General features: G+C 42.4%; 2 long non-coding RNA genes across 2 annotated transcripts; one reads left to right on the forward strand and one right to left on the reverse strand.

Moving 5' to 3' along the window:
• Positions 1 to 5340: 5340 nt before the first annotated feature.
• LOC120384764 lies at positions 5341 to 6341 on the reverse strand. Its single transcript, XR_005589093.1, has 3 exons — positions 6154 to 6341; positions 5976 to 6074; positions 5341 to 5715 (listed from the first exon to the last, which is right to left on the reverse strand). It is a non-coding gene; the product is annotated as an uncharacterized LOC120384764 (long non-coding RNA).
• On the forward strand, positions 6306 to 11467 carry LOC120384766. Its single transcript, XR_005589095.1, has 3 exons — positions 6306 to 6456; positions 6631 to 6661; positions 11387 to 11467. It is a non-coding gene; the product is annotated as an uncharacterized LOC120384766 (long non-coding RNA).
• The last annotated feature ends 476 nt before the right edge of the window (positions 11468 to 11943 follow it).

Genomic DNA, 11943 nt, shown 5'->3' on the forward strand with positions numbered 1-11943 from the left:
ATACTAACAACGTATTTTCTGTAAGTTAAGTGAAATCCATTATACAAATATCTATTAATATAATAGATTTACTTCCTAAGTGGTCTTTTAAATGTTTAGCATCCTCCAAAATAAAGCAGACCAAGTGGATAGAAATAAATAGTCAGAAAATAATACAGATTCATCTTTAAAAAATGTAGTCTTATGCATCTGCTGAAAATCTGAACCCCAGAGATGCAATGTGGGAGAAACTAGGTAAGCAGTAATAGTGACCAAGAGACCTGTAAGTGGCAGTAGTGGACAGCTTATTGCATATGAATTTGTAGAGCCCTCCATGGATATAAAATTTGTATCCGTATGCAATCCACAAGAATGATCCGCGGATGTGGATTTCCATGGATATAAAGCGGATACCTGAGTATTTGAAGAGCAATATGAATTTGGAATGTGATATAGCAAGACAAAGGGCTAGTGCATTTTGGGACTGAGTACACAGATTTCATGTAATGGAGTATGACTGTTGTAGTCCCTTCTATATGATTTTGGCATGACCACAACTGGAATATTACATTAAGCTCTGGGCATCCAATTAATGGACAGATGTGGCCTGGAGTCCAGACAAGAGCTACTGACATTAAAGAGATTGATGTGAGGACTGAGGGAGAAGAGGAAAATAATTGTTCACAGGTACCTGAAGGATGGAAAAGGGATTATCAGGTACAAGAGGGTATTTTGACAGATATGGCAATTTCCTGCAATATCCTTGGCATTCCTTAGTGTATTACGTTTATGTATTATTGTAAGCCAAGATAGTATGTAACCTCTCTGTGGGGAAGATGTGGTAGATGTGAGACCTGGAAGTTCAAAAGACTATATTCAAAATGTGCTTGTCATGTATGGACTTCTGGGACAATAAATGTTAAGTGGGAAAATTCCTAGGGAGAGGTTAATGCAAATTCCCCAACTCTGGTTATGCAATACCCCAGCCTTTGGAAGCTACCCCTGGAGGAGAGGGTCATTGTCTGTTGATTATTTGTTACAGAAGGCTGGGGTCAAAGGTCTGAGCTGCATAACGAACAGCTGATATACCCAGCCTTCGTTCTGGTTCTGGCTCTAAGACAGGTCCATGCAGAAAACCCATGGGTCTGAAAAAACTCTGGGTCTGCTTTCTCACTTTTGATTGAAGCCTTGGCTCTCATGTCCACCCAGTGGACAACAAGTGAAGTGCATCCAGGCTTACTGGAAAATACCTGTTGATAAGCCCGCAACATCCCCTTGATCTCTGCTTGTGGTGTTCGGGTTAAGTGATCAAAGAAGGCTATGGAGTTCAGCCAGCAGCTGGTCCCTGTTTCTGCTGCCAGATCTATGAGGGGATCCTCTCCCTTCTCCTAGTGCTGCAAATGGCCAGAGCATGGAGAAAAAAAATCACTAGCATGCTGGAATGGTGGGTGATCCAACAGTCAAGTAATCCATGTGCCTTCCCTGCTGTTCTGGTACCTAAGAAGGACGGTGAAGGGTATGCCTATGTTCATTTTGGATAAAATGTGGTTTGCAGTGTGCTTATGCATAGGGAAGCATGCTGTGGTTCACCACCCTAGGAACATTCTAGAGAAGGCTGGGGGTGTGGGGGGAGCTCAGCATGTGGAATGGAGAACTATGACCATGTGATAAACAAATCCATATATGGAAAGGTTAACTCTTATTGGTTAGAGGTTCATGTTATGTAACTTGTTATGTAAATGCCATGTGCTATAAAATAGCAGGGGAGGGGCTCCTTGCTGGAGGGACTCTGCCTGATTTTTGGTACCAGGGGCTGTCCCTTTGTACATATTGAATAAAAGCCTTGTTGAATTGAATCGAATTGCATCAAATTGAATCGCATCGAATCAAAGTCCCTTGATTTCTGCCCAGCATCTGACTCATTGGGAACCACAAAATCCCAACAATGGGTCAATTAGATTGTGTGTGGATTACACAAAGCTGAATACTATCATTGTGTCTAACACATACACCATGCCTAGAACAGATGAAACACTGTACAAATTGAGAGGGGCCCAATTCCTGACCACAATTGATCTCACTGAAGATTATTGGCAGATGCTTTCGGACACAACTGCTAGGCTCAAATAGGAATTTACCACCCCCATAAGGCTCTTTTGAGTTCTTGGTCCTCAAGGGGGCCCTGGCTACCATCTAGCAGCTGGTAGATTGGATACTGGATATGATGGAGGAGTTTGCCCTGGTATATATAGATGATATTTCTATTTTCAGTCAGACTTGGGAAGAGCACATAAGGAGAGTGCTTCACAACATTCAGGCAGAAAGCCTGACTGTAAAGGTGGAAAAATGCAAGATGGAGATGGCAAAAGTGGCCTATCTTGGCCATAGGGTGGGGGTTGCTCTGTCCAGGAAATAAGTCAATGGATTCCCCTAGGATGCCAGTCAAACCACTCTAGTTATACCCACTTCTTCAGGGGAGAGATGTGACAGATATTACAGCTTCCTGCAATATCCTTGGACTTCTTATTATATTAAGTTTAGGTATTGTTGTAGATTGGAGGGGAAAATACAGGTGCAGTTACCATGAAACTGTGACAAGTATCACTAGTAATAAAATGCAGTACACTTTTCTCTGTGACAAACTGAAGCAATTTCTGGATTCAAAGATTCCTGATTCGATTATTCTTGGGGTGAGTTCCTCACTTTGATAGTAATGGGAGCAGGAGTGGGCCTTGGTTACCCATCCAAATTCTGTGCTGTTCATACTGGGCCTTACAATTTTAAATATTCTTGACAGAATGTGCATTTATGCAGCCATTGGGCATTCACTACCACCCTTTCATCTCCCTTATGTCAGTGTATTTCAACCGAAGTAAAGAGACACACCAGCATAAAACTGGTAACAGAATGGAGAATCAACCTCACTATTCTCTTTGTTATAAATTAAGTTAAATATTAACAAGGTATATCCTGTATGCAGGAAGATGGACACTCTGAAGAGCAGCTGTATAAAACTAGCAACTTCTTAGTCAACAGATCAGCTCCCAGTTTTATATCATACCATAGTACACAAAGATACATTTTTTCCCAAAGCAGCTACACATTATCACATTATTATCAAACCTTGAACAGACATCTTTCTTTCAGAAAAAAAAACATTTCATGCTGTTGCAGGCAACTCATCTGCCATTATCATAGCTGTTGAATGTGAGATCAAGCTAGGAAGGGTTGAAACTACATGGAATTTCATTGCATGTTATCTAAGTGACACCGGTATTTTAACATAGATATACTAATTGAAGAGAGAGGTAATTTAATCAGGGCCAGGAAGTTTGTAGAAGTGTATGAATCGGTATAGCAAACTTCTTTAGTGTCTCATGCACAAGGGAACTCCTTTGCCATCATCTGCCTCCTGGCTGATGTGCATAACATGTGACTTTGCATCCTTCAATTTTCCTTATGGAAGCAAACTTCTTATAGAATAGGGCAGAGAACACACTAAGTGCAACTAGGCAAGGCATCAAGTAGATACTTTCAAGATAAAATATTTACATATACTTCAAAAAAGCCATTGTTATCGTAGACCCAACAAGCCTAGTATACGTGGGACCAAGTTATGTCAAAACACATTAGCTTGGAGCTTCACAGGATATAAGTTATTGTAGAATTTGGCTCAATTCAAGTATTAACAGACCCACACATTAAGCTTTTGAAGAGAGAATATAAGAGTCACACTCAGATTGAAAAGGTCATTTGTTTTCAAGCAACTACCCACTGCCCCTTCAGTACCAATTTACCATTTTAAAAATACATAAATGGTATATGCAAGTGAGGTTTGGTGCTCAGGTTTGCTGCAACTTGTCTGTGAAACTGCTAGTACCAAATAGGTTAGGAACCCGAGGTTTATTGTGTTTTGGAATTAGCTGTACAAAAATTACCCAAACAAAAGTATGTTGATTGAAACAAACATTCTAGCTGATTTTTAGAGGTGAGCTAACAACCAAGGAAAATATTACATTTTTTACACAAATTCTGCAGAAAGCCCAGAAATGAACAGACAGGGGATTCAACCATTTCCCCACTGTCTAATCCTTCTTTACATGCTATCATCTCAACCAAAGCAAGTTAATAGGTGATTAGGAAATCACATTTTGAAATTTCCAGTACACTACAACTAACATATCTCACCTCCAAAAATTGATAGTTAAAAATATGTCACACTCTGACACAGTGACAGAGCTATATCATCCTACAATCACATCCCATACCACCAATCAAACAGATCAATCATGTCATTTCCATTCATAACATTATTCTACTCATAAATCCTGGGACCATATGTGATAATTCATAGGAGTTTGTTGTTGGGTTGCTGTTGTGTCTCGCCCTTTTTTATTTTTATTTTTTTGGGAGGGAGGAAGCTATGGTTGAGGTTGACAAATCAAGTTTCTCTTGATAATATAGCGTCAGCCTCATTATGGTCAGGTTACTGCTTCTCCATAATATGTATCCTAACTAGGGTTGGCAACTTTCTCCTCACACAAAACCAAACACCCTTGTCTCACCCCTACCCTGCCCCTCCTCTGAGGCCCTGCCCCTTCTCCAAGGTCCTGCCCCCTCCCTCTGTTGCTCGCTCTCCCCACCCTCACTCACTCGCTCATTTGCACCAGGCTGGCTCAGGGGGCTGGGGTGCGAGAGGAGGTGAGGGCTCCGGCTAGGGGTGTGTGCTCTGGGTTGGGGCCAGAAATGAGGAGTTCAGGATATGTGAGGGGGCTCTGGGCTGAGGCAGTGGGTTGGGATTCAGGAGGGGGTGAGGGCTCTGGCTTGTGGTGCGTGCTCTGGGGTGGCCCAGGGATGAGGGGTTTAGGGTGCAGGAGCAGGCTCCAGGCTGGGGGTGAAACTGAGGGGTTCAGAATATGGGAGTGGGCTCTGGCCTGAGGCGGGGGTTGGAAGCTTTGGGCTGGGGGTGCGGGTTGTGGGGTGGGGCCAGAAATGAAGGATTCAGGGTGCAGGAGGGGGCTCTGGGTTGGGACTTGGGGTGAAGGCTCTGGTGTGGGGCCAGAGATGAGAGATTTGGGGTGCAGGAGGGTGCTCCAGGCTGGCATCAAGGGGTTCAGAGGGCAGGAGGAGGATCAGGGCTTGGGCAGAGGTTTGGGGTACGGGAGGGGGTGCAGGCTCCAGGTGGTACCTCAAGCAGCTCCTGGAAGCAGTGGCATGTCTTCCCTCCAGCTCCTACGTGGAGGCACGGCCAGGCAGCTCTGCATGCTGCCCCGTCCACAGGCGCTGCCCCCGCAGGTCCCATTGGCCGCAGTTCCCAGCCAATCAAATCTGGTGAGGATGTGTGTAAGCATTAGCAGGACTGGGAGTGTTAGACTGTAATCTCTTTGAGGCAGAGACCTTCTCTGCTGGATTGTCTGTAAAGATTTAGCATACTGGATTACTATTATTTAATAATGTGTATAGCGCTACAGAGCTATTAGTTACATTCTCCTTCAATTAAGTCTTATTATCTTGCCCTTATGTTCCTTTATTTATTTTTTCCACATTATCAAACAGTGATATAGTGCTCAGGTAGCCTCAGTATTACTTCATCTTTCCTCTTTATCGGGGAAGTAGCTCCTTGCCTGGTAATGCACTCATTTTGCTTAGCATGTGGTTGGGTGGACAGGGGCCAAGTTAAACAAGTCTCCTAGAATGTGAAGGTCAATCCATCATAAATTAAGCTAGCTGACAGGCCTGCAAGGCAAACAGTTAATGAGTGATCAGTGTTATATTAAAGTTAGTGTACCTAGCCAGGTACATTTACTGTCTAGTTAAGTTTGATATGTGTTATTATTAAGAAAAGATTCCTGCCAGTCAAAGCCTTTTGCTTTGTGAGATCCCAACATGACAAAAATGGTGGGGGAGAGATCAGGTTCAGATGGTTGACCTCCAACCCTTGTCCCAACATGAAAGGTGGGGTTGGGAATGGTGTCTAGTGGTGAATTGTTTCCTACCTTTTGGTCACACACCCTAAAATATGTCAGATCAGAGTCTGAAGAGCTATGGGGAGCCATACAGCCATTTGCTTTGCTGAGATTTCAGGTAGGCCCTGCCTAATGGACAAAAATAAGAGATTAAATGAAATGGTGGCTAGTTATTTACATGAATAAAAACCTGTTCACTCTGAGAAACCTGAGGCCTGAGGTGTTCTAAGGAGCACTCATTTTCAACATTTCCTCCGTCTTTTCTCCATAGGGCTTATGATTGCAAAGATAAACATTCTAGAGCACAGCCAAGTTGATTATGAACTAATACAATTCTGTTGCACTCAAAGGATAGGTATATCTACACTGTACTCAGAGGTGTGACTGCAGCACATGTTGACAAACCGGAGCTAGCTTTGATTTAACTAACTCAAATAACAACAGCAATGAAGCAAGGACAGCACAGGTGGCAGCATGGGCTAGTCACTCAGAAACATACACAGAGTTCCAGGTGAGAAAGGAGAACATTGCACCCTGCATTTAGTTAGAGTGTGCTAGTTCAGAACTGGGAGTATCATTGCTCAGTTGGTAGCAACCATCTTTTCCTTCATATCTACTATAATTTTTGCTTGCTTCTATGACTCAGTTTAATCAAAACCAAGTTAAATCTTGTTCTCTCCAACAGAAACAGATTCTCCCTCCTCTCTCAACAGAAGGTGAGATCTCCCACCCTGCTGCATGCCAAGTGTGGCCTCCTCCCCTGGGTTCACCCACTTCACACTTCAGCTAACTCTGCTTGTACAACCTAGTTTTTGCTTGCCCTGGGCTTCTGATACAATGCCCTTATGCTGATTCCCAGCCAAAGGCATGGTTCAAGATCCAATAGCAGAGAAAATGGACTAATGGATGATCAACAGTTTCCAGCAGCAGGGAGGAAGGGCAGTTTGGGGTTCTACAGTGCACGAAGTCCAAAGTTGCAAACTTCCTTTAGCCTTCGCGTTTTCCATTTAGTCCAAAGAATTTAGCCAGGATTACAGTAACTCCTCGCTTAACGTTGTAGTTCTGTTCCTGAAAAATGTGACTTTAAGTGAAATGATGTTAAGCAAATCCAATTTCCCCATAAGGATTAATATAAATGGTGGGGGGAGGTTAGGTTCCAGGGAAATTTTTTTCACCAGACAAAAGACTCTCTCTCTCTCTATATATATATATATATACACACACACACAGTATAAGTTTTAAACAATGTAATATTGTACACAGCAATGATGATTATGAAGCTTGGTTGAGGTGGTGAAGTCAGAGGGTGGATGAGGGTGGGATATTTCCCAGGGAATGCATTACTGCTAAATAATGATTTAGCACTCGGATGAGCCCTCAAGGGTTAACACATTGTTGTTAATGTAGCCTCACATTCTACAAGGAAGCACAAATGGAGGGAGGGGAGACTGCATGGCAGACAGAGACAGACACACACACCCTGTTTGTGAGCAAAAGAGAGATGCATATTGCCCCTTTAAGTATGATGACCTACTCTAAGTACATTGCCTTTTTAAATAGATCAGCAAGTTGAGAGAGCAGCTGCTGCCAGCAAGCTCCCTCTGTCCTGAGTCCTGTCATGTCCCTGCTCTATGGAGATAGGGTAAGTGGGGTGCAGGAGCAGGGGGTGGGGGACACCCTTACATTAGCTCCCCTCTCCCTGCCCCCCCCCCCACAGAGCAAGCAGGAGGCTCCTGGGAGCAACTCCAAGGCAGAGGACAGGAGCAGCACATGGTAGTGGGGGGAGGGACAGCTGAACTGCCAGCAATTGATAGCCTGCCGAGCGGCTGCCGCACAGGGAACTTAGGGGAGCGGGGAGCTGATAGGGGGCTGCCAGTCCATTGTGATTCCAAGCCCCCGCCACCTAGCTCCAACGGGCTGCTCTTTCTGCAAGCAGTGGACAAAGCAGGCGGCTGCCAAACAACGTTATAAGGGAGCATTGCACAACTTTAAACGGGCATGTTCTCTAATTGATCAGCAACATTACAATGAAACAAAATTAACTGGGACACTTTAAGTGAGGAGTTACTGTAATTTACTCAAGAGTTAACATAGCATTAAGGTAAAGAAGTTAAGTGTTCAGCAGTCTGGAAACTCCAGAAAAAAACCACAATGTTAGGCCTCATGCAAAGGTCAATTCATTGTAATAGTTACTTCTAACAATTTATCTTTTTTCAGCTCTGCATAGGTAGAAACATTTTTCCTTGTTCTTCAAGGAATAACAATGTGCACTCTAAATGTGTATTACTCTCAAACTGGAATCTGATTTATATTAGCTTATTTATATTAAGAACTTACTGTTGTTTGTTGTTTATTTTGTAATAAGGTGTGGAAAAGCTTTTTTTCATATATATATATATATATATATATATATATATATATATATATATATATATATATAGAGAGAGAGAGAGAGAGATGAACTTCTACTGTAGGTCTTGAAACAAAAAGAGTTCTAAGATGTTAGCACAGCCACACCAGCCTTCAAGAATGCCTTGAATAGTCCCTTACAATATGTGCTAATTGCTTATGCTAACCCAGGGGTAGGCAACCTATGGCACGCTTGCTAAAGGCGGCACACGAGCTGATTTTCAGTGGCACTCACACTGCCTGGGTCCTGGCCACCGGTCCGGGGGGCTCTGCATTTTAATTTAATTTTAAATGAAGCTTCTTAAACATTTTAAAAACCTTATTTACTTTACATACAACAATAGTTTAGTTATATATTATAGACTTATAGAAAGAGACCTTCTAAAAACGTTAAAATGTATTACTGGCACGCAAAACCTTAAATTACAGTGAATAAATGAAGACTCGGCACACCACTTCTGAAAGGTTGCCGACCCCTGTGTAAACATTCTATTCCACCTGACATTTTGCTGTGATGCTGGGAGTTCCTTTCCCAGACCTGAAGAAGAGCTCTATGAATATGTCTACACAGCAATATAAGCCTAGGGTTAGTGGAACTCAAGTCAGCTGACCTATGTCAGGGAACCCCTGAGAATCTACACTGTATTTTAACCATAGCTTGAGGATTTTCTGACCTGGGCTTGAACCTAGGGTTCTGGTATCCACACTGCAGTGTATAGACCCAAGTCAAAGTAACCCTGTCCCAGAGTGCCTAAAGCCACTGTCCTCTAGTGTCAACACTCTAGCCCTATGAATGTATTGCACTGTAGGAAAACTCTACTGCCCACCCTGTTTGATGGGACTTGGGTGCCCATAATGAGCAATGAGTAAATAAACTGCATAATTAGCTCCTTTGGTAGAATGACTGTAGTTTGAGCAGGCTATATATAAACTGCCATCTAATCTGAGAACTAGGATCTCCACCTCTAGGCTGTCACATTGGCAAAAAAATGCATACTGGGAATCAGAGTAGCAGCCGTGTTAGTCTGTATCCGTAAAAAGAACAGGAGTACTTGTGGCACCTTAGAGACTAACAAATTTATTTGAGCATAAGCTTTCGTGGGATGCATCCAAAGAAGTGGGCTGTAGCCCACAAAAGCTTATGCTCAAATAAATTTGTTAGTCTCCGACTCAGTACATGTTGTTCATTTTAAGAACATTTTCACTGCAGGTTTGACAAACCGCAAAGAAGGTACCAATGTGAGATTTCTAAAGATAGCTACAGCACTCGACCCAAGGTTTAAGAATCTGAAGTTCCTTCCAAAATCTGAGAGGGATGAGGTGTGGAAAATGCTTTCAGAAGTCTTAAAAAAGCAACACTCCGATGTGGAAACTACAGAACCCGAACCACCAAAAAAGAAAATCAACCTTCTGTTGGTGGCATCTGACTCAGATAATGAAAATAAACATGCATCGGTCCACACTGCTTTGAATTGTTATCAAGCAGAACCCCTCATCGGCATGGACACATGTCTCCTGGAATGGTGGTTGAAGCATGAAGGGACATGTGAATCTTGAGCGCATCTGGCACATAAATATCTTGTGACGCTGGCTGGAACAGTGCCATGAGAACGCATGTTCTCACTTTCAGGTGACGCCGTAAACAAGAAGTGGGCAGCATTATCGCCTGCAAATGTAAACAAACTTGTTTGTCTGAGCTATTGGCTGAATAAGAAGTAGGTCTGAGTAGACTTGCAGGCTCTAAAATTTTACATTATTTTTGAATGCAGTTTGTTTTGTACATAGTTCTACATTTGTAAGTTCAACTTTCACGATAAAGAGATTGCACTACAGTACTTGTATTAGGTGAATTGAAAAATACTATATATTTTTGTTTTTTACAGTGCAAATATTTATAAACAAAAATAAATATGAAGTGAGCACTGTACACTTTGCATTCTGTGTTGTAACTGAAATCAATATATTTGAAAATGTAGAAAACATAAAAAATATTTAAATAAATGGTATTCTATTATTTAAACAATAGGATACCATTACAGTAACCCCTCACTTAACATCATCCTGGTTAACATTGTTTTGTTATGTGGCTGATGAATTAGAAAACATGCTCGTTTAAAGTTGCGCAAATGCTCCCTTATAATGTTGTTTGGCAGCCGCCTGCTTTGTCCACTGCTCGCAGAAAGAGCAGCCTTTGGAGCTAGCTGGTGGTGGCTTGGAACCATGGTGGACCAGCAGCCCCTCTATCAGCTCCCCTAAGTTCCCTGTGTGGCAGCTGTCCAGCAGGCTAACAATTGTCTGGCAGTTCAGCTGTCCCTCCCGCTACTGCTCTATGCTGCTCCTGCCCTCTGCCTTGGAGCTGCTCCCAGAGACTCCTGCTTGCTGTGCAGCAGAGGGGGGTGGGGGGAGAGAGGAACAGGAGTGCTAATGTCAGGGTGTCCCCCTCCCCTGCTCCTGTATCCCATCTCCACAGAGTGGGGGGGGGGGAGGGATAGAGGGGATACAACAGGGCTCAGGATGGAGGGAGCTTGCTGGCAGCAGCTGCTGTCTCAACTTGCTGATCTACTTAAAAAGGCCGTGTACTTATAGTGGGGTCAGCATACTTAAAGGGGCAATGAATGTCTCTCTCACACACAAGGTGTGTGTCTCTGTCTCTCCCTATCTCTCTCTCTCAATCACATATATATATATATATAGTCGTCTGGTGAAAAAAATTTCCCTGGAACCTAACCCTCCCCATTTATTCATTCTTATGGGGAAATCGGATTTGCTTAACATCATTTCGCTTAGAGTAGCATATTTTAGGAATATAACTACAACGTTAAGCGAGGAAATACTGTATTTAAATATTTAATCACGATTAAGTTTTTTAATCGCATGATTAATCACGATTAAGTTTTTAATCCCTTGATAGCCCTAGTTAAAAGTAAATTCAGGTCTGCAGGTGCCCCAAACTCCTCTGTCAGTTTATCTGGATTTACAATCAGATGTATCTGTGTGGGGGGGTTAAAGATACTTTCTCTTCACTGTTGCAGTGTCATGGAGCCACATGAACAAAATGAGAAACTGAGTATACAAGAAGTGTTGTCAAATGCCAATAAAAAACTAGAAATGTTTCTCCAATCTTCTTTAATTAGCTATTACTTGTATCTATTAGGTAAGATCTCACACAGAAGTATGGTTATTAGGTTGAATGTGTCATTTTAATGCAAGTTTCACATGTAAGAAAAAGCAGACTTTAAGGGTAAAGAAAGATTTCAACATAGAGAAGTTGTCTGAAAAGACAAGCATATACTCCTGCCTCATCCCACCCAGTCTGAATGACATGGATCCTAAAACAAATTCAAACATGGATCTTTGCAGCACTGGATAAAGCCCTTTTCACCAAAGAAACGGCAACTCTATTCTGAACCTTAGCACTATAGCTGAAGCAGGAAACCTCGTTTATTTAGGTTTAGATTAAATGAAAGATGTCAGAAGAGCAGACATTTGGACACTGAGCTGTAAGTAAATGAAACATGAGCACCTGTGACTTTTTCTTGACAAATCTAGGCCAAGATTTGATAATTTGCCATTTAATTTTCTGTATGTA

The sequence above is a fragment of the Mauremys reevesii genome, linkage group 16, assembly GCF_016161935.1.
Source record: "Mauremys reevesii isolate NIE-2019 linkage group 16, ASM1616193v1, whole genome shotgun sequence".
NCBI lineage: Eukaryota > Metazoa > Chordata > Testudines > Geoemydidae > Mauremys > Mauremys reevesii.